General features: G+C 43.4%; 1 long non-coding RNA gene across 5 annotated transcripts in view; it reads left to right on the top strand.

Moving 5' to 3' along the window:
* Positions 1 to 25,624, top strand: part of LOC126997645 (uncharacterized) — a 155,018-nt gene that overhangs the window by 97,398 nt on the left and 31,996 nt on the right. For 3 of the 5 annotated variants that reach the window (XR_007752234.1, XR_007752236.1, XR_007752232.1), the window contains exon 5: positions 20,688 to 20,774. The exons of 1 other annotated variant lie outside the window; for it this stretch is intronic. This is a non-coding gene — a long non-coding RNA (uncharacterized LOC126997645). The remainder of the gene's footprint in view (positions 1 to 20,687; positions 20,775 to 25,624) is intronic. One more of the 5 variants, XR_007752233.1, reaches the window with a different exon arrangement.

Here is a 25,624-nt window from a genome sequence, read left to right as displayed (position 1 = left end):
CTCGCTCTCCCTCTCCCGCTCTCTCTCTTTCCCGGCCGACTTTTCTTGTATGCAGAAGTCGTGTTGTACTTGGTAAGATTTTTTTATACATGTTGAATGCAAAGGTTTATTTTATTTGTCTGTTTGTGTGTACGTGTGTGTCTTCAGTCCATTTTCATCACAAAGGCAAGAAAAATTGAATTACCACTTCAATAAACTGTCCATTGTGCATGCATTCACCGCGTCCGGCTTTTCTTGTGTAGTTTTTTTAACCAGCAAGCGTTTCCCCGCCGCTCACGTAATGGAAGTCAGTCTCCGGGGATTATGACTACCCTCCTCTTTCCCTCTCCCGCCGCTCGACCATTCGCTGTCCCCTTCTCCCTCACGCTCCACTAAAAAGGATCAAGTCATCGCCTGCTCGCACGCACTGGGCCCCGCCTCGTCTAACTCGGATGAAGGATTGGCGCTTAAACTGCCTGGAAAGTTATCCTCTCTCCGATGCTTTTTTGTTTTGGTTCTCCTTTGTAATAGATGATTCATTTGTCTTAGCGTTGCATTTTAGCGTAGTCTCGGATCCTGTGTATAAGAAGGTGGTACTCTTTTCTTCTGCATTCGGCTGTTTCGTTTTGTTTTAGAGGTTTGTTTAGAATGATTGTTTTATTTTGATTTCCTTCCGTATACGAGGTTTACTTTGGTTTAATGTGCATGAGTTATTGCTGTCCTTATCGATTCCGAGCATTCCTACTTTAAAATGGCCGTCTTCTTGCTTCCATCTTAACCTCAGTTGTTATTTCTGTACCTCTCACGTTTTCCCTCTCCTCGTTTCGGTTAAGATGTTTCCTGTTGTCTCGCCCCGCCGTCTCCATCACTTCCGTTTATTTCTGTCGTGTTTTCCGCTGTTGTGTTGTGAGCAAGGTCTGTCTCGTCCCCGGTAAAGCGTTTTTCTTCTCTGCTCTTCTATTTGCTTTCAAGGTTCCGTTCTTTACTTCGATGTTGTTTGTCTCCTCGTCGAAAATGTCTGCATGAGTTTTGTCTTCCACTAAGTTGTTTTTCTTTCTTCTTTACTTCCTTTCTTTGTCGCTTTCTTCCTGCTGTTGTTTCTTCGTCGTGAACTCCTCAAGTGATTTCTGTTTCTTCTGAATGACCTAGTTAACCTTATTCTTCAGCTAAACTATATTTCCCGTTTCCTCTTGAAGACTAGCGCCGAACCCTTCAACTGTTCCGGATTAAAAAAGTGTGCTAAGTTTTCAGCAGTCCAGCTTTACACAAGAGTATTTTTCGTTTCCCTCCGTGAGCTACAACACTTTCCATCTCGCCCTTCCACAAAGTGTCATCCATTCACCCCCTGTAATAAATTCTCCTGACTCGCGTTGGCTTTATCATGATCAGTTTTTACTTTTTCCTACACTTGTTTTATTTACTTTGGTTTGATCTATGTCTGGTTCATCCTTCGTACGTATTATCGGTCCGCACTCTTGATTATTCGCTGGCATGTTACATCTCTGCTCCTATTTCTTAAACGTCTCGGGTTCCCCCTATACGACTATTTCCCGAAGCCATGCACAGAGAAGACTAACCTGGCTTTCATGGGTGTTTTTTTCCCGTTGAAGATGCTCCAGTCGTGTAAAAATATCACCAGGATCACAAAAGAGTCCATGAAAAGCCCGGCAACAGGTTTTCATGTTTTTTTTTTGTTTTTTTCACGTTCAAGATGGTCCAGTCGTGTAAAACTATCACCAGGATCACAAAACAGTCCATGAAAAGCCCGACAATAGGTTTTCAGGGGTGTTTTATTCCTCTTCAATATGCAGTGGTTGTGTAAAACTATCACCAGGATCACAAAACAGTCCATGAAAAGCCCGGCAGTAGATTTTCAGGGGTGTTTTTACGTTCAAGATAAAGAGGTCGTGTAAAACTATCACCAGGATCACAAAACAGTCCATGAAAAGCCCGGCAGTAGATTTTTAGGGGTGTTTTTACATTCAAGATAAAGAGGTCGTGTAAAACTATCACCAGGATCACAAAACAGTCCATGAAAAGCCCGGCAGTAGATTTTCAGGGGTGTTTTTACATTCAAGATAAAGAGGTCGTGTAAAACTATCACCAGGATCACAAAACAGTCCATGAAAAGCCCGGCAATAGATTTTCAGGGGTGTTTTTACGTTCAAGATAAAGAGGTCGTGTAAAACTATCACCAGGATCACAAAACAGTCCATGAAAAGCCCGGCAGTAGATTTTCAGGGGTGTTTTTACGTTCAAGATAAAGAGGTCGTGTAAAACTATCACCAGGATCACAAAACAGTCCATGAAAAGCCCGGCAATAGATTTTTAGTGGTGTTTTTACGTCCAAGATTGAAAAACCCAACAACTTCCAGGAGAGTCTTTTCTAATATGCGAACTGAGAGACCGATAGGTTTAAATATACAGGCTTATCTTTCTCCATCGTATTCTTTACATATGTTTTATTTACCTACGTTTCATCTACGGCTGGTTCACTTACTTTGCCTATTATTCGTCTCCAACCTTGAATAACCGCGGAAATGATAACCGATCTCGCTCTTTCGCTCTCTCTCTCTGCTTCGTCGCTTTGCTGTCCAACTAAGGAATGTGTCTCGTCCTTGCCCATAAAGGCGCCTTCACGGTCACCTCTCTTAAAAATATCTCCCGGCCCTGTACGCGACGATGCTGTAACTCTCCTTTATTTCGTGCTATCAGTCTTTTTTTTTTACTGTTTCTCCTTGAGTCAGGCGTGTTTTCTGTGACCCTCTCTTTCTCTCTCTCTCTTTCTCTTTCTGTCTTTCTCTCTCCCATTGCATCTTCCCTGTTGTCTGGTAAATGCTTAACATGACTCCTATGTGCTTTATATCTACTACATTCTTTCGTTTATTTCTTACCAAACAGGTTCTTTCGGTTACATACTTTTCTTACATTCTTTCCCATCCAGTTCAAGTTTAAGCTTTCTGGGTCATCCCATGCTCTCCGTCGGCTGGTGAGTCTCGGTTATATCCGGTCTGATTTATGCTACGACTTACTATCTTTTTATTCGCGTTTGTTTCTCACTGACTATGTTCCTTGTTTCTTTATATTCTAATAAGCGTAGACTCTTCATCTTCGCTGTAATACAAGGAGGAAATACATTGTCTGCGCTGCCATTTAAGTATTTCTGTTCATTTCCAAGTTATTCTGCACTGTTTTCCCATTTTTAATCTCCTTCGACTTGGACTGAAACATTTTAAAACAATATTCAGCTCCTTTACTTTATTTTTTCTACCGCCTCTTCCTTATTTCTTATGGGAGCAAGAAGTCGAAACTATACCCAATTTGTACCATTTCTCTTTTCGCCTTCTCTTTTCTCTTCTGCCTCTATATCTTGCTTCCAGAGTCGGAGTTTGGCGATGGAATTCAACCTTTCTAAAATATTTGACAACTCCCTCTTCGATTTCTATACTCAATTCATACCATTTATTTCTTCTCTTCTTTTCCTTTCCGCCTCTGTAAGTCGGAGTTTGGCGATGGAATTCAACCTTTCTAAAATATTTGACAACTCCCTCTTCGATTTCTATACTCAATTCATACCATTTATTTCTTCTCTTCTTTTCCTTTCCGCCTCTGTATGTCGGAGTTTGGCGATGGAATTCAACCTTTCTAAAATATTTGACAACTCCCTCTTCGATCTCTATACTCATTTCCTATCATTTTCTTCTGCTCTTTTACTTTTCCCTTCTGCCTTTGTATTTTGCACTGAGAGTCGTGAGGTTGGCGATGGGATTCAACTCATAAAATATTTGACAACTCCCTCTTCGATTTCTCCTCTTCTTTTCTTTCTCCTACCTCTGTATCTTGCTTGCAGAGTCGGAGTTCAGTTCAGTGATGAAATTCAACTCTTTTAAAATGCCTGACAACTCTTCGATTTCTCCACCAGCAAGCAGACCTAATAACGAGCGTACCCATTTCATACTATTTTCCTATCTTCTTTTCCCTTCTGCCACTGTATCTTGCTCTGTGATGGAATTCCTACCCTTCATTTTCCCTTCTTCTTTTCCCTTCTGCCTCTGTATCTTGCTCTGTGTGATGGAATTCCTACCCTTCATTTTCCCTTCATCTTTTCCCTTCTGCCTCTGTATCGTGCTCTGTGATGGAATTCCTCCCCTTTATTTCCCCTCTTATTCTCCCTTCTGCCTCTGCCCTCTTCTTTTCCCTTCTGCCTCTGTATCTTGCTCTGTGATGGAATTCCTACCCTTCATTTTCCCTTCTTCTTTTCCCTTCTGCCTCTGTATCCTGCTCTCTGTGATGGAATTCCTCCCCTTTAATATATCAGAAAACTCCCTCGTCGATTTTCCCGCCACCATTTTATCCTCCGGTCAGCAACAACTTAAACTCCTCCTCGTCCCTCTTTTCACGGCAAGCTGATTTCCTCCCACGCATTTTGTCGCCGCGTTTCATGAGTCTCAAAGCACCGCCCCGCCACCACTTTCCACTTATTGTATGTGTAACCCTTAGCGGCCCTCCCTCTGTAAGCCGCTTAAGTGTGTCACCTTCAACGGACGGGACGCGATCTTCCTTCCTTCCTTCCTCCTTTTCGTAGTATTCGTCAAGGGTTCTCGATACGTGTGATAAATACCTCATTGATGGCCTTTTCACGGCTTTTCAAATCATGTAGATGTTTATTTTTTCACGTTTTATTTCGTTGACGTTCTTTTCATTATTTTCGGGTCATATAACAAGTTTTCTTCCCGTATCCGATAGTTTACCGTCATGTTCACCGATTTTTTTTTACCGTGCGAGATAATTTACCGTCATATTTACCGTCTTTTCCCCGTACGCGATAATTTACCCTCATTTTTATCCGTTTTTTCCCCGTACGCGATAATTTACCTTCATATTTACCCGTTCTTCCCCCGTATACGATAATTTACCTTCTCAAAAACCTGCAGTCAGTAACTCTAAAATATTTCCCGCGGCGCCTCTTCAGAAATAGCCCAAAGTTAGGCGAGAGAACGGCGGCGACTTTGGCAACGCTGCTCCTATGTATTCCTTCTCTGGCTGGTTCTTGAAGGGAGGAGAGAGATGGATAGATAGAGAGAGAGAGAGAGAGAGAGAGAGAGAGAGAGAGAGAGAGAGAGAGAGAGAGAGAGAGAGAGAGAGAGAGAGAGAGAGAGAGAGAGAGAGAGAGAACAACCACGCCAGTCAAGTGCCAGTCTCGTGATGTATATTGTCTGGGCGCTAGACAAACACACACACACACACACACACACACACACACACACAGACACACACACATACATTCACATACACACACAGATTAGAAGAACGGACAGAACGGACCGTATTTGTCACTTTTTAATTGTTCTTCGTCCGTGAACATTGCTGGAGTCCGGTCTGTGTGACGAATGGTTTACGAATGGTTTACTTTTTCCCTTTGTATGTCGTTGTAATGGATCTTAAAACCCGGTATCATGTTTCTTAATGGTCCCTCTAAGCGAGAAAAATGAGAAAAAATCATCACTCACACAAACCATTTCATAATATACATCAAAGCATTTGTGATCAGTTTATGTAACATCTATTTTGAGGGGTTTATATCATGGCACAAATTTGGCCCGTCGCTGCTACACGGTAAAGCCACAAATTTGGCCCGTCGCTGCTACACGGTAAAGCCACAAATTTGGCCCGTCGCTGCTACACGGTAAAGCCACAAATTTGGCCCGTCGCTGCTACACGGTAAAGCCACAAATTTGGCCCGTCGCTGCTACGAGTAAAAGCCTGGTGTGGCGTCGTCGCTACTACGGTAAAGCCACAAATTTGGCCCGTCGCTGCTACACGGTAAAGCCACAAATTTGGCCCGTCGCTGCTACATGGTAAAGCCACAAATTTGGCTCGTCGTTGCTACCGGGTTAATTCGCTCTGATATAACGTTCTCCTTGTGTAGTGTACGTAGCACTCCCTTGTTGTTAGCTTAAGGATGATCTGGCTTTTGAATATAGGTAGAAAAAGAATGCATGTAAATCTAAAGCACAGACAGTTTACTTTTTTTTTCCTTTTGTATGTCGTTGTAAAGGTTCCGTTCTATTACTTCGCTTCCATTTAACGTTTTTTTCTTCTTGTGTAATATTCGTAGCACCTTCTTATTGATATTTAAATGAGGGTCTGGCTGCTTATAATTTGTAAAGAAAGTAAGTATGCCAACCTAAAATACACACACACACACACACACACACACACACACACACACACACACACACACACACACACACACACACACACGGCATAAAGTACTTTTCCCAAGAACATCAAAACAAACATCGCGGGACCTTTATTTTCCTAGTTTTCTTTTTAACATTATTTTCTTTATATAGAAGAAGAAAAATTCCGACGTTATTCCATTTTTACATTGTTCTTGGTCTGCCTCATATTACCGCAACACACACACACACACACACACACACACACACGCACACGCACACGCACATCACTCGTTCAGAAGGGCAGTCACGCCAAGAATTTAATCCTCCGTCAGTCCCGGGACTCTAAACACACGAGCTATGCCGTAAAAATCCCATAAGCGGACGTGTCTCCCTCATATTGGCAGGTCTGGCGTGGGCCTGTCCGGTGCCACTCGCCTTGTCAGCGTAAGAGTGAGGCTCAAGCTCCATCCCAGACGAGTTGGTGGGGGCTTCAAGTCGCTATGTTGCTGGATAAGTTAGATTTGATGTTGGGTTCGATTCCTCTCTCTTGTGTTCTAAATCTATACTTACTATTCTTTAGTTTGTTCTATTCATACGTTTTTGAGTCAGCTTTCAGGTTAGTTGATGACCCTTAAGCCGTTGTGTAGCAGGATAGGTTAGGTTAAGTAAGGTAAGGTTAGGTAAGGTAAGGTAAGATAAGGTTAGGTTAGGTTAGGTAAGGTAAGATTAGGTAAAGGTAGATTAGGTAAGGTTAAGTTAGGTTAGGTTAGATTTGGTTTGGTTAGGTTATGATAGGTAAGGTAAGGTAAGGTAAGGTAAGGTAAGGTTAGGTTAGGTAAGGTAAGATTAGGTAAGGGTAGATTAGGTAAGGTTAAGTTAGGTTAGGTTAGATTTGGTTTGGTTTAGTTATGATAGGTAAGGTCAGGTAAATACGTCATTAGCTCGTGTTTACAATTCTCTAAGGAATAAAGGGATGTTAACTGGCCGAAAGCTTTGAGTTAGTTTGAAGAAGCATATTTCTGCCCCCCGTAAAAATAAAGATAACCAAATTGCAACAACTCATCAAATCACCGGTCAAATTGCTCTTATTGTAGATTGTATATATAGTTTATCATCCCTAGCAGTTATGTAGTAAACGCTAATAGTGCCGTCCAAACTTTGTAACATGAATGAAAGTTTTAAATGGAAGTTAGATAGCTTTATGGATCGGGGAGGAAGGCGGAGAGTGAATAACTGGCTGTCGGGAGCTGCCATGTGTGTAGGGGTGGACTGGCCTTTGCTAGCGTGTATCCTTGTGTATCATCCTCGTGTATACATGGGACGGAGATGATAAACGGCCCCGACGGACTCCCAGCGGTCGTGTGTTTCTGCTACAGTATTGCCGGATGAAATGTGTGCGCGGAATCAGGGCGGGGATGACAAATAACTTACAGGAGCTAAATTTTGTTAATGGAATGTTGTTCCAGCTTAAAACGGTGCACGAAATCAGGACAAGGATGAAAAATGGCTTAAAGGAGCTGAATTGTGTTACCCGAATGCCTCCCTTATGATCCAGACCTTCCATGATCGTGTGTTTTTATGTTCCCACCACAGTATTGCCGGCTAAAAGGGGTGTATGTAATCAAGACAAGAATGACAACTGGCTTACAGGAGCTGAGTTGTGTCACCCGAATGCCTCCTTATAATCCAAACTGTCCTTGTATTGCCAGTTGTAAAGGGTGCATGTAATCAAGATAAGGATGACGAATGATTTACAGGAGCTGAATCATGTTAACCGATTTTTTTTTTTTTTTTTTTTACGTCATGGCCTATTGCGCCGATAGGCTTCTTCCCGGTGGATCCTGAATTCCTGATGGTCGGTCCAAGGCTTCTTCCCGGTGGGGCCTGATGGTTGGCCCAGCCCGTTCTGGCGCAGGCGAGTGTTTATAGTGGCGCCATCTTGCATTGGCTCATGCTGCCCTCCCGGAGCTCGTCTTTAATCCTAGAATCTAGAGTCCAGGTTGATAGGTGGTCCTCTGGACAGCATGTGGGTAGTTTTAAGCCACTCGGCGGCGACTGAAAGATCCCAGCTTGGTGGCACCGGTCGGGGATCGAATTCGCGTCCTCCTGAACGCGGGGCCGTCACGCTATCCATTCAGCCACCGCCTCCCTACTAATCCAAACTCCCTGTGGCCTTGTGTTCTTCTATTGCCAGATGAAAGAGGTGCATGTAACCAGGGAAAGGATGACAAATGACTTACAGGAGGTGAATTATGTGAACCGGATCCCTCCCCTATAAGCCAGATTCCCTTGTGTTCTCGTTACAATATTGCAAGTTGAAATTTCACTGTGTTTGGCCGGCGGTTCAAGGGTAATCTTAGCCCGTCAGCGGCAGGTGGCGGCCGGCCCCTCGCTCTGCCCCGAGGCGAAGAGCGGCAGTGTAGAAGCTGTGATCGACTCGCATCAAGGCCATGCCCCAAATACACAGCACAGCACCGCGCGGCTTGGGATGGGGGGATGGAGGAGTAGATGTTGAGGCAGTGTAGAGAGGTGTTCTTTAAAGTGTTCTCGTTCCCCACATCATGTATTGTAGTCTTGCCCTCACGATTTGTTTGCAAGGCTTTAGAAGGATGGAGTTATTGTTAAAACAGTGTGGACAGACGTTCTTCCAAGTGTTGTCAATGTCCACTTCTCGTATTGTTACCTTACCCTTACGATCTATATGCAAGCTTTTTGATAGTTCTTCCGTCTGGTGTTTAGTTAATGATTTCTGAAGACGTAGAGAACCAAAAAAGTGAGTGAGGTTGAGGCGTTCTTCAAGGTATTCTCACTGTCCACGTATTGTATTGTAACCTTGCCCTTACGATCTATTAGTAAGCCTTTTCATTGCCCCGCCGTCTGGTGCTTACTTAAATATTTGTGACGATGTGAAGAACCAAAACCTACCATAGCCACCCTCTAGTCTTCGCTATAGCTACGCGTGGCCTCGGTGCTCATCTCCGCTGCATTTGCCTTGAACAATACTAATAACCCTGTAGTGGAATACGGCCGACCTGTACCTACTTTGGAAGGCCTTGGGTGTTATTGTGGTGCCCGGTGATATCCTCCCGCCTGGCTCCTTCTCGCCGAGGTGTGGGTAATTCATTATCGCCAAACGACACCTCTGGGCTCACAACGCACCTGCCGCCGCCATAACCGCTGGAATTCCGCCCATTGAGAAAACAAAGACAGTTTTACGACTCAGCTTACATTTCACCGGGCCTTCAGACCACAAATACGGCCTTTTATTCTTGATTCAGTTTCGTTTAGCTCGTTACGACATGAAGAATCGTTTGTAAGTAGCTTGAAAATATATAAAAAAGGGTAAGGAGGAAGAGAGGAGAAAAGGAAAAGGCAGGAAGCGTCTTATATCAACCCAAGATCCCTTTATAGGTGTCCCGGCGGCGGTGGTGACGGCGGTGGCGGGTCAGGGGATTGGGAGGGGAGGAGCCAGCCAAGCGAGACACGGAGCCAGACAGCGGCAAAAGAAGAGACCGACCCCCACGCGCGCCGCTGCCACCTCGCGCCGCTTGACGTTGTTGCACATCCTGAAAGCGCTCGCCCCCACCACGTGTATCTTATGAGGCGACGCGGGAGACCGAAGGGAATTAGCCGGGAAGGAGAAAGGAGAAGGAAGCGTGCACGGGAGAGTTAGAGTGACGGCTAGAGTGGAAGGCTGATTGGAGGGACGAAGAAAGTGGAAAAGTAGGAAGGAGTATAGACGAGGAAGACGGAGGAAGGCTAAAGTTGGAGAAACATCATAAATACAATTGTTAGCGAGAGAACTTGAATATAGCTAAAGGTATGGATTCAACAGAGCAAGGGTGGAAGAAGAGCAAGGTAGCAGACGTCTGGAAGGAGTGGAGGTAGGAGAAAGAAACTGGAGGGAGTCTCAAGGCGGGGAAACACTGAAGACACCGTCGAAAGCATGCAAGAAAACAGCTGAAGACAAGCATCGATCTAAGTGGCTGCTCTCTGGGTCCGAAAAGTTGATGTTGTATAAAAGAGAAACAAGTCAGTAATCGAAGGTTCTTAGCTCATACGTCTGGCAACAGGTTTTATGGATGCTGGAGAGACAAGAAGAGAAACGCGACATGTTACGTTTTACCTGAAGTTAATAGGAAGGGGAGAGGAGGAGGAGTAGGAGGTTAGAACTTGGAAGGGCTGCAGTTAGGGTCTTTAAAGAAGGGAAAGTGGACCGTGGACTGCGTAACATGGCAAAGAAGTGACTGATGGGACGAAGGAGTGTCGGTGCGAGGAATTTAATTAATGAACCCCCGTGGATTTAGGATGAAAAGTGGACGACATCAGGAGGAAAGGGAATGAGGAGAGAAAAAATGAAGGAGGTGGATCCGAGGAGAGGCGAACAAGGAAGGCGATGTAAAAAGAGTGTGAACGATGCGAAAAAAGTCCTTGATCTTATTAGGAACAAAGAGAGAGAGAGAGAGAGAGAGAGAGAGAAAGTGGGGGCGATATCCAAGACAAGATATTTGATGGTAGCTATTCCTCCTCCTCCTCCTCCTCCTCCTCCTCATTCTTCTTCTTTGATAATAATGAAGCTAAAAATAAGAATAAGGAAAAGAAACAGAAATAGAAGAAGAGACATAAGTGAAAAAATAAAAAGAGAAGAGAAGAGAGAGAAGAGAAGAGAAGAGAGGAGAAAGATAAACAGAAGAAGAAGAAGAACAAGAACAAGAAGAACAAGAAAAATAATTATAATAATAATAATAATAATAAGAAGAAGAAGAAGAAAAAAAAGAAGAAGAAGAAAGGGAAAGAAAAAGAAAAAAAATAATAAACAGCTACATATATCATTACCATTACCACCATTATCATTATTGTCATTATCATCATCATCATCATCATCATCATCATTTGCCAGCGTTTCAACACACACACGTTCCAGCAGTTACCAGACAATTGACGGAACAAACAAACTAACAAATAAAAAAAAAGAGAGAGGAACCTTCCCTTTGGTGCGCGTGTCAATTAAACGTCAAAAGCAACACGAAAATGATATAATATACAGACTGACAGGTGCAAACAGGTGCCATTTATTTACACATTTATTTATTATTATGATTTGTTTTGTTTATGACGTTATGTATTTTTTTTATAATTTCATTTCTATTTTTTTTCCGTAGTTGTTGTTGTTGTTTTTTTGTTGTTTTTGGAGGGGTTTCTTTCATCTTTATCTCTTTCTTTATGTTCTTTCTTTTTTTCTCTTCATTTTCTCTTTACTCTTTCCTTCTTCTTCTTTTTTCTCTTCTTTTTATTTCCTTCGTTTTCTTTTTTCCTCAGTTTTCGTTCCTTACTCTCATCCTTGTGTCTTTCTCTTCCTTCTGTCCTTCTTTCACCTCTTCTCCTCGTTCTTCATATATTCTTTATTTATTATTTCATTTCATTCTTATTCTTTTCCTAAGTTTTCGTTCATCTCTTTCATCTATATATCTTTCCCTTCCTTCTTTTTTTCCTCTCTTCCTTCTTCTTCCTCTTTCTTTGGTTCTTTTTTCATAGCTTTCTTCCTTACTCTCCTCCTCCTCCTCCTCCTCCTCCTCCTCCTCTCTCCCCCATTCGTTCCTTTGTTTCTCTTTTTCTTCCTTCTTTTCTTCCATTTCCTCTTTTTTATATATTTTCCTTTATGCCTCCTTCCTTTTTTTCTTTCTTCGTTAATTGTGTAACCTCTAACTTCCTTTACTAGATATTTTATTGGCCATTCTTCCCTCCTTCCTCCTTTCTTCAATTCTTCGTTATTTCCTTCGTTCTTTCGTACTTTTGTTTTCTTTCTTTAATTACTTCCTTGTTTTGTAATTTCGTCTTGTGTTTCTCTCTTTTATGTCCATCTTTTTGTCTGCCATTCTTCCTTTCTTTCTTCTCCGTCTTTTCCTCCCTTCATTCCTTTCTTTATTTCCATCCTTTTGTGTTCTACCCTTCCTTCCTTCATCTTCTTCTCCCTTCCTTCCTTCCTTCCCATTCTTTCTCCCATCCCCCTTTCATTTGTTCCCTCCTTCCTTCCTTCCTTCTCCTCCATCTTCGCCTTTACGCTACAGCCTCCAGCACACTCTCATTCTACGCATTACTCCGCCCTTCTTCGCCTAAACAATACATGTCTAGAATTCAATGGTGTGGCTTTACCCTCACGACTCATATCCTTCCCTCTGTCTCTTACATTGTCTCCCTTACACACACGACCTCCACCGCAGTTAACTTTTTACACCCTCGCCGTCCTTTGCTCACTGTTACAATACCTTCCGGAACTCACCGCTATGGCTTTCTCTATCTACCTACTCACTCCTATACTTTCCTTACCTCTGTGTCTCATCTGCTTTATACCATGTTCCTTGCTCTCGTTTTTCTTCTCACCCTCTTCGCCTCACCTCTTCTTTCTCTCTTCCCCTCCATCACTTTTCAAAGGATTCGTCCCTCGTGGTTTAACATTCTAGGGCAAGTTAAACGCGTGTTACAAGAAACTGACTGCTGTGAAAACATTGTAACGTATCTTAGTGTGTGTGTGTGTGTGTGTGTGTGTGTGTGTGTGTGTGTGTGTGTGTGTGTGTGTGTGTGTGTGTCTTGGTGATCAGAAGGAATGACAGATAGACAGGACAGAGCCACGTAGACAAACAGAAAACCAGACAGACAGGATGGAAAGAATGCAAACAGAAGGAGGGAAGATAAGATGAGGGAAGGGACCAGCCAATAAAGGGAGAAAAGTTAAGGAAGGGGAGAAAGGGAGCGAAACGATAAAGAAAAGATTGACATTCGAGAAGAGTTCGAACGGGGGAAGGGAGAGAGAGAGAGACAGTGAAAGAGACAGACAGACTTAGACTCAGACAGACAGGGACAGACAAACATACAGACAGTCAGACAGACAAGCAGAAATCTAAGGGGGGAAATATCCAAAGGTAGTGAAATGTTACACGCAACTTCCGTAGACTTTCTGCCGCTGCGAATAACGAACATTTTTGAGATAGATAGATAGATAGATAGATAGATAGAGAGAGAGAGAGAGAGAGAGAGAGAGAGAGAGAAAAAAAAAATTCCTATGCTACCTGAACGCTTTCTTCCTTTTAAGTATTTTTTCACTTCGCGCAAAAAAGTTTTAATTGAAATTTTTAACATTATTTGGAGGGAATTAATTGCCCTCCTTGTATATCTTCGACCGTTTGAGATAGAGAAAAAAAGAAATGAGAAGAAAAAGGAAAAGAAAAAGAAAGTAACAGAAAAGAAAAGAAGAAAATAAAGGAAGAAGAAAACGAAAAAGAAAAGGAAATGGAAAGGGAAATATGGAAAATAACAGAGAAAGGAAAAGAAAGAAATGGACGAGACATAAATGGAGAAAAGAAGAGATAAAAGAAGAGAATAAATATGAATAGAAATACTAAGGAAAATGAAGGATAGGATAAGAGAAGAGAGAGGAGATCAGATAAAAGGAAACAATAAATAGGAGTGGAAATCATCTGTAGACATATGCCCCAGGAGGTGAGGCCATATTGCCAGCATAAACATTGTCCCCGCGGCCACTAAGTAAGGTCTAGTGTCTCGGCAGAAGACTTCCTGGTGCGGGGCGGCGTGCCAGACCCTCAATCTTCTGCCTTTCAAGCTTTATATACTGCCGCCAAGTTATTTGTTTGCCAGAAAACGAGGGTGTAACTCCTTAACCAACAGCCTTTGTCACTCGGCCAATGTCTGAGGCCTCGGGAAGGTAAACAGCGTCCGTGGTGCTAAGTGAATTACCTCAAGTCGTTTTCGCTTAATGGAAAGTGCAAACCTAAGGCCTAGAAGTGATAAGTCGTATATAAGTTAAACGTCACTCACTTGGGGTCATTTATGCTTTGTAGGTAATAGAGCCTCGCATTAGTCTTAGCATCCTCCTCCTCCTCCTTCTCCTCCTCCGCCCCGTAAGAATTCTGGTGCCAAGAGAATATGTGTAAACGATCTCACGGTAAAGAGGGAATAGATGAAGATGGAATCGGAAAGAAAAAGGACGTCAATGTAAAGTATATCTACAGGAACAGCGAACATTTTCTTTATTATATATATTATTGCCCTGTAGTACTTCACTCCTGTCTCGTTAATGCAAGAAGTCCAACTAGGCGTAAGGGTATATGTGATCTCTTGTTTTCGCTTGCCAGAAACTTCAAATCCACGACCTAGAGGTGAGAATTCGTATGTTTTAGCGTACATTTTCTCAGCATTATCGCCCAGTAGTACTTCACTCCCGCACGATCAATATACCCAACAAGGCGCAAAGGGTTTAATTAATCGTGTCCGTCCCACTCAATAGCTCTCACCTCTCCTGGAGTAAGCTCATATGCCTGCTCGGTTAATTTCTTTTTCAACGTGCTCTACGATGAAGCCTATTGGTGCTGAAGCCTTCTTTGGTGTTCACTACGACCCAAAGCCCTCAACACAACCTTCACCCTCCTCACCAAGCCCTACAGTATTCTCGACACGTAGTTTTTGGTTTCTTTAATACGCGGATGTGTTTCAAGGGTGTATTTGGCTTTATTCACCGCTCAGAGCTCTCGACGCGTTCCTTGTTCGCCCTAAGAGAGGTCCTTGGGTGTCCTTGATCTCTGTGTTTGCATCGGTGCCTCCTCATTGATCTCCTTCACGTTTCTGCGACAGAGCCAGACAGGTACTCCACCCTAACTCGCCTTTATATTTCCGGCCACGAAGTGCTGCCCTTAACCTGCTCTCCTACTCTCCTCCTTATGAAATCGTGAAGGAAAAATTGTTCTTCGTTCCTGAAAGCCACTCACTGCGCGCCGTAATTGCGTTATTAAAAGTTAGAGTTAAGGAAGAAAGCGGAAAGTATTTTGCTGGAGAGGCGTTCCGATTCCTTCTCGGTTTTTTTTTTTTCTGATCAGCGAAATTTTTCTTGCTGACATTTAACAGTGCCACCAATGTCACTTTTCTCGCTGGTGTTTTTTTCCTTTTCCTTGTTTTTTTTTTTTTTTGTTCCAATATTTGTTTTACAATTTCCTTTTCTTTCTTCATATCAACGGAATTTTTCTCGTCGACGTTAACAGTCCCACACATGTCACTTTTTTCGCTGTTAACTCGGTATTTTCTTAGTGTTTTTAGTCCCAATAAGTGTTTCCTATTTACCAGCGGTGTTTCCTTTTCTATTTTTCATTTTCCAGCAGTATTTTTATATCTTTGTTTTCATTTTCGAGCTGCATGTCCATTTTCTTCAATTTCAGAGAGAGAGAGAGAGAGAGACGGAGTGTATGTGTGTGTGGGTGGGTGGGTGAGTGCGTGTGCGTGTGTGCGTGCTATCTGGTGATGGAAGCTTCCTCTCTGAATTGTTACAGGACCATTACTGTCACCATCCCTCGCGCGGTGTCGTCTGCATACCCCAGAGCCTTTAACCCCCCTTTTCATGCCTCCCTCGCTTTGATGCATAAATACCTCTCACTCTTTATTATGATTTCTCCTTTAGCACGTTCCTTTTGGGGGCAGGAAAGTGCAGGGAGAAGGCTAAATGCGAGAGCTCTCCCTCTTTCTCGTTCCCGTGACGTTCATAGGCCTCTGTAATCCAGGAAGTGTATTAATGAAAAGATTATGAAGTATAAGTGGGAGAGCGAGGCAAGGGCAAGAGAGGCTACGCGAGGAAGCAAAAGATCGTGTGGTGATGCTGGTGGTCACTCGCTTGGGTTCGTGCAAGCTTTGTAGGTGACATATCCTCGATTTAACCTTACCATCCTCCTCCTCCGCCTCCTTAGAATCATAGTGCGAAGAGAATATGTGTAAAAGATTTTGCGGTAAAGAGGGAACAGATAAAGGGAATCGGAGAGGAAAAGAAGGTAAGGAAAAGAAAGAAAAGTCACACCGAGATTTCACCCTTCCTCCCTTCCCTCGTCTCCCGGTCCTTCCTCCCCTTCCGTCAATCCTTCCACACTCACGTCGTAATACCAGTCAGCGGGAGGCCGTGAAGTAACGCTGCGTTGTGTTGAAAGTAATTATCTCCTTCTTAGAGTCTGCCTTTGAGTGTGTGGGGGAGGGAGGGGGAGAATGGTTGGTTGGGTCAGTTTGTGAGCAGGTTTGGTACGAGACTGCGCCTTTTTCTGTTTGTCTGTCCCTGTCTGTTGGTCTGTCGCTTCGTTAATGGTCAGAGCATCACAACAACACGACCGAAAAGTTTACCATTGATTTTATTGCCCGGAATAAGTAAAATTTGCCTCAACATGCAATTTTCTGTGGAGGGCGTCAGGCAGGGGATAGGCAGATCGTCCTCAGCAGGTATAGAAGCGGTGAGCGGACAAGGTGCGGAAATGAAAAATATGACGCCGACGGAAATTTTTCAGATTGGTTTCGTATATTACATTTTTCAACGGTTGTCTCTTGTTTTCTGCACATTGTTGTTTCCCGTGGTTGATATACAAGGAAAACGTCAAAACTAATACTGTTACGGGCGTCCCACGCCACTTTGTCGGTCACTGGCTTGGATTCTCCCGCCGTCGCCGCCGCCACCGCCGCTGTCACCTCCCAGTCAACAAATGGGACGCAGTTTGAAGAGGAAAGTTTATTTTTTCACCATTACCTAAACGCTCTTACCAGTGAATACAAAATTAAATGCTGCTATATATAATGATGAGGATGATGGTAATTCTGATAATGATAATACACTACTCATAATATTTTTTTCATTTGTTGGGATGGAGGTTGGGGAATAAACTCTGCATTACTTTAGATTATGTTAGACTTCGATTAAGAGAATAGTTAAAAATAGAAACATTCATTCCGATTTACTTGATTTTATGGGGACGTAAAAGAACATACTCTCAGCCTTACTCTTAGCATTAGATTAGATTATGTTAGACTTTGATTAAAAGAATAGTTAAAAATAGAAACATTCATTCCGTTTCACTTTATTTTTATTTGGCCATTAAAAAACATACTCTCCCGGCACCGTGTTAGTCCGCCCCACGTCGCGCGAACACGGGTGCCGCTGCGTAACACGGCTGTGACAACGCGCGGTACTACACGGCCCGATCAGTAAGTGTGTTGTAATGACGCGATTTATGGCGCGGCACTTGAAGCAAATGGCCGCGGCGCTGTGCTACGGGGAGTCAGCGTCGTGTTCCACTAATATTACAGGCACGCTTACGGCACGGAACGCGGCGTGAGGTGACTCCTACCTTGATGAACTGCGCATTACCTTGAACGACCCTGTTAATGTTCGTTAGGTGCTTGTTGGTACCTCTGGACGCTCTAACTGTTTCCCGCACAACCGCTTCCAATCCTGAACCTCAACCTGTCTTCAACCTACATAAAAGGACAAGATACGTACGTTAGGTGCTTGCTGATGCCTCTGGACGCTCAAACTTTCCCCACATCACCGTTTCTCAACCCAACCCTCAACCTGTCTTCAACACGGCGTAAACAACAAACTATGGATTAAAACATTTCACATTATAGCAGAAATTAAGAAAACAGAGAGCCCCGTGCGGTAGGGTAGGATCCAGCCCGGCAACCTTCCAGTCCCGACCCTTATATTAGTTTAATGGGAGGAGCGGCCTCACAAATCGTCCCTCTCTTACGGCGGACCTTTTGGCCGGCCAGGATTTCTGTGGCGACTTATCGAGACCGACCAGATGCGATAACACAAATTAGATAGAGAAATAGATAGCGAAAGCGGGAAATAGAGAGAGAAGGAGAGAGAGAATGATGTGTAAGTATGTGTGCGTGAATAGTGACTTCATGAACATATGATTAGTTATAGAGAGACCGACCAATGGCGATAGCACAGATTACATAGATAAATAGATAGAGAGAGAGAGAGAGAGAGAGAGAGAGAGAGACGGTGTGTAAGTTCGTGTGTGTGTGTGTAAATAGTGACTGCATGAACGCAAGCAATATATTTTCCTCAAGGACTCGAGCACTCGTAAAAATGGATGAAAGTCGCTAATATCATCGCTCTCATTGCTTTCCTGTATCATTTTCTGGCTGTATTATTTGGATTCTCTATTTCTCGTCCTTCCTACCTCTGTATCTCCTTTTTCATATAACTTAAAGTCTGAAATGGGAGTTACTTCGAAAGACACATTTGTAACGACTCTATATCTCAACTTTACGACATAATAATCTTCCTTACGTATCAAGGGACGTTTGTAACTCTATTTCAAAAACTTTAGGACATCATAATCTTCCTTTCTTATGAAGACATATTTCCAACAACTCTGCTCCATATATTTAGGACATCATCATCTTCCATACGTATCAAGAGACATTCGTAACTATATTTCACAACTTTAGAGCATCATAATCTCCCTTACCTATCAAGACAAATTTTCAACTCTATATTTCACAATTTTAAGACATCATCATCTTCCTTACGTATCAACACAAACTTTTAACTCAATATTTCATAACTTTAGGACATTATCATCTTCTTTACGCATCAAGATACATTTCCAACTCTATTTCATGAACATCTAAGGACATCATCACTTTCTACCTTGTCTGTGTTTCTCGTTTGTCGAAATTAGCGCTTATCTCACAACTTCAGGACACCATCATTTTCCTTACGTATCAAGACACATTTTCAGCTCAATTTCACATCATTCGGGCATCACCGTTACCTTCTACCTTGTCTGTGTTTCCCGGTTATCGAAATTAACGTTTATTTTATAACTTTAAGGCATCACCATCATCTGTTTTGCCTGTGTTTCCCGTTTATCATAATTAGCGTTCATTTCACAACTTTAGGGCGTCATCTTCTACCTTCTATCTTGTCTGCATCATCTACCTTCTCTCTGTCCCCCGTTTATCGAAATTCACGTCTACCTTCAACGGATTGAACTTATAATCGCTTTCCGCGGCAGAAAACTTAATTATCTCTCGCGTGTGTTGGACGTGCGGAGCGAGTTTCCAGACGAGTTTATTGACGGATCCTGAAAGATGCTGATTAGCTCAACACCATCACTGGACTCAATCACGACCACCAGTTAGATCAAAAAGGCGGTGATGCTAAAGAGTGTTGAATAGCGTTGGAAAGGGTTAACTCCTGTCGAACACAATCCCTGGAATCTATATCTTACAAACCCTATAGACATACACACACACACACACACACACAAACACACAAATTAACCTCTCTTTTGGCCACTCTTTTAAACTCTTTTCATAGGGGCAGTGATTAGAGGGCTTTTCATATATCAATATTAGTTTTGTATGCCCTTGAGCTGCTTCCTTCACTGTATAAAAAAAAGCGCAGGTCAACAAGGATTAATAGGCACCAAATAGGAACAAGATTTGACCTCAGCTTCACCAAGGAAAGGGAATCAAAACGTACTAACTGTTCAAAGTCAAAGGAACGTCCTTTTTATAACTTTCTCCTTTTCTCTCTCTTTCTCTCTTTCATATCTCTCGTAACACTCTCTCTCCCTTTCTCTCTCTCCCTTTCTCTCTTTCTCCCCTAAAAAGCCAAAGCAAACTAATACAAAACATTTTACACACAAACACGCGAGAAAAGTCACCAGACCCAGACTAGCCCGCGCTCCCTTCGCCGTTATTTTTTCCCTCGCACTTTCCCTTCAGTTTCGTTAAAAAGACTACGCTTGGGTCATACTGTTTAGGGGCGGAGGAGAAGGCTGTCAAAGGGGGGCTGAGTGCGGGGACGTGTTGTGATGGGTGGTGGGGGTGGTGGTGGTGGTGATGACTTGGTTGTAGTAGTGGTGATGAGAATAGGTGTTGTGTGGGCGAATAGGAGTTAGCATTTTACAGTAGATATCGAGATACATACTTACATACATACATACATACAGACAGGCAGACAGACAGAGAGAGAGAGACACACACATATAAACAGACAGTCAGACACAGATTTAACACGTATTTATAACCTCGTCTGTATGTGCTTTAGAAATCACATGAAAAGGAAGCATTTTACACTAATCTTTTTCACTCTCTCTCAAACACAATTTTAAAGCCAAAAGAAATGTTAGACGTATTACGAAGGACACCTCGCAGTAGGGAAGCTTAGAGACCTTTACCGAGGCAGATTAACTCAAGCTTTGCAGGTACGACAAGTTGAGTGAGTGCGACCACCCGCTTACTGCCTGTTTATGTGTGTGTTAATCTACGTTTGGTTAGACTCTCGTTTAATTCAGGTTATATATATACTTGTTTTTTTATATAGTTTTGATGTTTTATTTTGTTTTGTTTTGTTTATGTTTGTTTATCATCATTTGTTGAGTTATGTGTTTAATTTAGGTTATTTTCTTGTTAATCTTAGTTTCTGTTATTTTATTCTGTTTTATTTGTGTTTATTTCAGTTCAGTTACTCATTTATTTACCTGTTTAATAATTTCTTATGATTATTTACTATTTATTTGTTTACTCACTCTTCTGTTTTAGGTTTTCAAGTTTTATTTTCTTTTATTTTTACCTATGTTTACTTTAGTTCAATTACTCACTTATTTACGTACTCAATTATTACCTATTATTATTTACTTATCATTAGCTTATTTATCTATTTATTTAACTTATTTACTCTAGTTTTCAGAGACACACCCACACACACACCAGGAGCTCAACAAAAGATACAAACAAAAGCCTACATCAACCACGCGCAGCTTCTGAAAGGTAAAACAAAAGAAGACCATAATGTAGTGTTATATTTCTATGTTACTATTTTTCACCCTCGGAGTCAGGCACAAGGGATTTCTTTCTTTCCTTTAACAACGAACGAACGTGTTTCTTTAAGCCGTTTCTGAGTAGTTCTTGTAATTAGTTTTTCTTAGTTGTATTTGTGTGATTTCCTACGTTAGCCAGACGGTCAGTATCACAAAGTTAGACGTATATGAGTGTGAGAGATGATTGATCGATGTTAAAGGAGGAGGAGGAGGAGGAGAAGAAGCAGGAGGAGGAGGAGGAGGAATGAGAGGAGGAAAGAGGTAGGTTTTGCATAGATATCTTAGACGTATTAATGTTTGTGAGAGATGAATGAGGGATGATAAAAGATGAGGAGGAGGAGGAACAAGAACAGGAGGAGGAGGAGGAGGAATGAGAGGATGAAAGAGATAGATGTTGTATAGATATGTGAGATAGAACCCAAAGATGTATATTTATCTCTATATTGCAAACGTGAAGTCAATTGTTAGTGTCTTTACAACAGAGAGCATATCACAAACACACGAACGATAGGATGTTTGTTTGTGTATGTGTGTGTGTGTGTGTGTGTGTGTGTGTGTGTGTGTGTGTGTGTGTGTGTGTGTGTGTGTGTGTCTGAGCTCCCATCGACATTCACCATTATTTTTTCCCTCGTTCGTTTTTTCACACACAAGAGTTCTACGTGAGAGACTTTTGTTCATGATTTTTTTTTTTCCTGCGTGTGTGTTTTATTATTCTCACCGCAGTTACGCCGCAGTTCCCTCCCTTCCCTTCCCTTCCCTTCCCTCCTTTCTCCCTCTCTCTGGTCCTGACTACCTCGCGCCGTCGTCCTGTCCTTTCCCTCCTCCCTCCTTCTCGTCCTGACTAGCTCGTGCCCTCTCCCTCCCTTTCTCCCTCTCTCGCTGTAGTATTTTTTTTTGTTCGCTAGGTAGAGTTGAGGTGTGTTTCAGCCCTCTATCGGTTCTCTCTTGGTTAGTATTGACATTTTGAGGAGTGGAAAGAGACAACTGACAGCTTTGTAAAGAGGAAAAACAGTTGACAGCGTTGGAAGGGGATATAAAGGACAGTTTTGAGAAGGGAATGACAGTTGACAGTTCTAAAAGGGGAACATAACTGACAGGTCTGTGAAGATGAAAATACAGTTGGAAAAAAAAGTTGACTGGTCCAGGAGGGGAAAAAGACAGTAGATAAATTTAGAAAGGGGAAAACATTTGACAGTTCTAGAAGCGAAAAGACAGTTGACAGTTTATGGGAAATAGATAGACAGTTGACAGTTCTAGTAAGTTAAAAAAATATTCGACCGGTTGGGGAAATAGTTCGATTAAGGGAAATACAGTTGACAGTTCGATAAAGGGAAATACAGTTGACAGTCTTAGGGAAGGGGAAAGACACGACAGTTATAGGAAGGGAAAGAGACATTTGAGAGCTCCAAGAGGGAAAACTTAACCCAATCTAACCTAACCTAACTTAACCCAGCTGAACCTATGAAGTTATCTATTGGTGAGGAAGCAAAGTGAACGAATCATCTGTCACTTGCAACCCGTACGTTTAGGAAGCTTTGCCCGACCTCTTCGACAACTTAACTTAATCTAACCTAACCTAACTTAACCCAGCTGCTATGAACTTATTTATTGGTGAGGAGGCAAAGCGACCGAATCACCTGTCCTTTGCAACCCGTATATTTAGGAAGCTTTGCCCGACCTCTTCGAAAACTTAACCTAATCTAACCTAACCTAACTTAACCCAGCTGAACCTATGAACTTATTTATTGGTGAGGAGGCAAAGCGACCGAATCATCTGTCCTTTGCAACCCGTATATTTAGGAAGCTTTGCCCGACCTCTTCGAAAACTTAACCTAATCTAACCTAACCTAACTTAACCCAGCTGAACCTATGAACTTCTCTATTGGTGAGAAGGCAAAGGGAACGAATCATCTGTCCCTTGCAACCCGTACGTTTTGGAAGCTTTTCCCGACCTTTTCGAGCCAATTCCGTGATCGGTTAATGCCGTGTCTCGCAGAATATATGACCGGTCTTAAATTTAATTACGCTCTCCATTGTTCTTAACGGGGCATGCTATATTTCAAAAGCATTTTCTATTTGTTTGCTTAAGAGAAGTTATTAAAAATGTTTAGCCGCTCTCTCTCTCTCTCTCTCTCTCTCTCTCTCTCTCTCTCTCTCTCTCTCTCTCTCTCTCTCTCTCTCTCTCTCTCTCTCTCTCGACCTTGTATTTTCAGTGGGCGACAACACAACACACGCTATAACAAACAGCATACAGAATCTATCTCCGCCACTGTCCAGTTTTTCCCTTTCCAAACACGTTAACTCATACTTTTCACCCGCCGATGGACAGAATTACGCCTGGAGAGAAAATAATAATAACCGAGAAACTCTATATTCTTTACCATTACATCACGTACAGGGAAAAAGACTAAGCGTGAGTGAGTGTGAGAACCACAGAAGCCGAAGTCAAAAGAGAGAGAGAGAGAGAGAGAGAGAGGTTCCGCTTCTTCTTCTTCTTCTTAAAGATTTTCCCCCTTAATAGGGGGACAGGGCCTTTGCTCAAAGGCGGCCCTGTAAGGGGGGGCCGGCAATGCAAGTCCCGGCGGGTGTAGGGACGCCTCCGCCGCCGCCACAGCCACGGGTAACAGCCGGCGAGCAGCGACGGAGGCACGGGCCCTCCGGGCAGGCGCCCAGCAGCAAACCGTAGCGGTTCACGGGCGAGCAGCCGACCGGTCGACTTGACTGCAGCGGGGGGGCCCAAAGCGAGGATGACCAGGCGGGTCAACCACGCCGCCGCAGAAGGACCCCCCAGCTGCTCGCTCGCGGAGTGCTGGCGTTCCGTTCCGCTTGCTGCTTGAAAGATTTACCCCCTAAATAAGGGGACAAGGCCTTTGCGCAAAGGCGGCCTTGTAAGGGGGGGGGGCGGGCAATTTAAGTCCCGGCGGGTGTAGGGACGCCTCCGCCGCCGCCACAGCCACGGGTAACAGCCGGCGAGCAGCGACGGAGGCGAGGGCCCTCCGGGCAGGCGCCCAGAAGCAGCCCGTAGCGGTACACGTGCGAGCAGCCGACTATATAGTCGACTTGACTGCGGAGGGGGGGCCCAAAGCGAGGATGACCACGCGGGTCCACCTCGCCCCCGCAGAAGGGCCACCCGGCTGCTCGCCCGCGGAGTGCTGGCGTTCCGTTCCGCTGGGAGGTCGTGCAAACGTATCGTCACGAGAGGTTGTCGGAGTCCTGCGTTGTTGCTGTTGTGTCCCGGGCCGTCAATATATTATCATCACCCGCCGCGCCGCAGCTGCCGCGTGTGGCCTCGCTGTGCAACGAAAAATTGAATGCGTGTGTAGCTTTGTGACGAGAATGTGTTGTGTTGTTTGGCTTTAGCGGCGCCCTGCTATATTTTTTTGCTACGAGGGAAAAGATGGAGATGAAGGAGAAAGATGAGAAAAGGGAGACATCTGAAAAAAAGAGAACGAGAAGGACAAGAAGGATGAGGAGGAGGAGAAAGAGGTAGATGATTCTTTGCAACGAGAGAAGACGAGGAGAACGATGTGAAGGAGAAAGAAAATTAGAAAAGGAAGACAACTGAGAAAAGGAGAACGAGAAGACAGAAGAGAAAGAGGATGAAGCAACTGGGTTTTTTTCTTTTTGCTAATAATGGAGAAAAAATACACTCGAAAAGAAAGAGAAAGAAGAAGGAAGAAGGAGGCCAAAGGAACACAAGAAGGAGAAAGATGAGAAAGGAGAAGGGATATAATTCTTGCAACAGGAGAAGGAGAAGAAAGCACGAAAAGAAGAAGGAAAAAAAGATGAGAAGGAGGAGGAGGAGGCAGCTGGCTCTTGCTATGGGAAAACAAGAGCAACACGAAAGAAAAAAAAAAAGACGAAAACGAGGAGGCAGCTGGTGTCTTGCTACGAGAGAGGAGAAAGAACACGAAAAGGAGGAGAAAGAAGACGAGGACGAGGAAAAGGAGGAGGAGGAGGAGGAGGCAAAGGGTGTGGAGAGAGAAATACCTGAAGACCTTCCTTGACAGTGAAAGATGCATCATTTACCAGAGAATTCTATACATACCTCTTAGACCGAGTGTGATTCCCTCGCCAAGAAAAGAAATACAAGGGGACACGAGAAGGAGGAGGAGGAGGAGCAGGTAAATGAGGCAAAGGCTATGGAAATCGGAAAGCTTTTGAACACCTGCATTTACGGGGAAAGAGGTGAGTATTGCAACGTTTACGGGAGAATTCTATTGACCATTCTCCGCGTGATTTGCCTCCACCGCCGCCGCCAAGACCTCAAGCTCACCAAAGAAGACGGAATCAGATGCGGAGATGTAACTTCTGCCGCGTCCTCCGTCCGTTAACACCCACAAGAAGCAACTGAAGGAACGAAGAGCAACAGAAAGAAGGGAAGAAGAGGAGCGATAGAACGAAGGGAAATGAGGAGCAAAAGAACGAAAGGAGAAGAGAGACAGCAAACGAAAGAAGAGGAACGGAACGAAGGGAGGAAGAGGAGACAACTTATGCAGCGTCCTCCGTCATTCAACCCCTGAAGAAGCAACTGAAGGAAAGAAGAGCAACAGAAGGAAGGGAAGAAGAGGAGCGACAGAACGAAGGAAAATGAGGAGCAATAGAACGAAAGGAGAAGAGAGAGAACAGAACGAAAGAGGAGGAACAGAACAGAATGAAGGGAAAGGAGAGTCTGAAGGAAAGATAGATGATAGAAGAGAGTCTGAAGTGTATAAAGGTTTTGGAGACTATGATCGAAGTGAACTGGATCTCATTTTTAGCTTCGAAACTATTCTTACACTACGAATTTGTACGAAGTTG

This window comes from Eriocheir sinensis, chromosome 12 (assembly GCF_024679095.1).
Source record: "Eriocheir sinensis breed Jianghai 21 chromosome 12, ASM2467909v1, whole genome shotgun sequence".
NCBI classification, from domain to species: domain Eukaryota; kingdom Metazoa; phylum Arthropoda; class Malacostraca; order Decapoda; family Varunidae; genus Eriocheir; species Eriocheir sinensis.
This window is presented reverse-complemented; position numbering and strand designations above follow the sequence as displayed.